The sequence below is a fragment of the Chondrus crispus genome, genomic scaffold (genome assembly GCF_000350225.1).
Source record: "Chondrus crispus Stackhouse genomic scaffold, scaffold_155, whole genome shotgun sequence".
Taxonomy (NCBI): domain Eukaryota; phylum Rhodophyta; class Florideophyceae; order Gigartinales; family Gigartinaceae; genus Chondrus; species Chondrus crispus.
In genome coordinates, this window is record NW_005179036.1 from 69967 (window position 1) to 71420 (window position 1454).

Sequence of the window (1454 nt, forward strand, 5' to 3'; positions counted from 1 at the left end):
CCTCCCTCTGCGCCACCTCTCCCGTCTTCTCTCCGGTCTTTGTCGCCCCTTGCCCCCTCGTCCTGCCACACGTTACTCGCCCCTGCGCGTCGCGCCCGGTCCGCGCCGCCGCCCTTTGCGCCGCCGCCCGCCTGTGTCGCCTTCCCCCCCGGCCGCGGTTCGGTCCCTGCAGCCCGCAAACATGGTCAGCGCCGCTGCTCTCCACGCCGCCGCTCGCTTCCGCCTAACATTGCTACCTGGCGGCGGCTCCCGGCACCCACCCGCCTGCGCGCGCCCTCCTGCGCCGCCGGCTGCGACAACTGCCCGGCTCGCAGCGACCACTTTCCCCGTTCTTCGCACCTCCGTGATGCGCGCGGCCCGCGCCGCCGCCCTCCGCGCCACCGCTCCCACCACTACCTCGACCGCCCCTTCCTAAGCGCACCCGTCCACCACGTCTCCGCGCCGCAGGCACACCCCGCCCACCAGCCCGCAGAACGTCTCTGCCACGCCCGCGTCCGTCCGCCCCGCCACTGCCACCCACCACGCACGTCTCCCGCCACATCTCGCCGCGCACGGCGCTCTTCGCCGCGTGCTGCCCGCTCATGTTGCGCAGAAGCTCCACGCAGCTCGCCACCACGCAGGCTTCGCCCGCTCGCTGGTCCAACAGAGTCTCCGCCGCCGCTTGGAACCGCTTTGCGTGGAGCTGCATGCAAACCGCGTCCGCGATCTCGCGCGCACGCCCGTCCCACCCGCCGCACTCGCCCACCGCGGCGTCAACGCCTGTCTCCGCTGCTACCCGCCACACCACGTCCGTCACCGTCTCTGAGTTAGCGCCCGCTCGCCGTCGCGCCTCCCCCGCCCCCCAACACGCGCGCCCGGTTGAAGCCCGCTCGCCGTCCCGCGTCCCCCGCCCCCCGGCACGCACGCCCGGTTGAAGACCCTTGTAGTACTCCACGCCGTCCAGCTCTGGCCCGGTCCGCTCCCGCGCCCTCCGCTCCCCCACGCGCACGCGCGAGTGTGGTGATCCATGCCGCCCCGCCTCGGCGCCCCCCACCTACCCTCCCCAACCGTCCCCATCGCTGCCCCAGCCCACATCTCCTCCACGTCATCGCCCGCACACCCAAAACCGCCCTCCGCCCACCATCATCTTGCAGCCCACCGTCCCTATCGCCGCCCGTCGCCGCCCCGGCCCGCACTTCGTCGTCGCCGCGCATCCACATCCGCCCCCCAAAGTCGGAGCACCACGCGCTGCGCAACTCCGCCTTGAAGAATTCCGGCCCCCCCACGCACAGCCCCCCGCGCACCACCGCCCCGCTCACGTCGCCACGAGCCTCCGATATTTCGGGCAGCCCCGCGTCTCACGCGTCTGCCCCCCTGTCGTACGCGTCCATCTACCACACCGCCGTCACGTGCTCGCAGAGCCCGCCCCAGTTCCGCCCACAATGTAGATCCGCGTGGCGCGGTTTAAACGGATC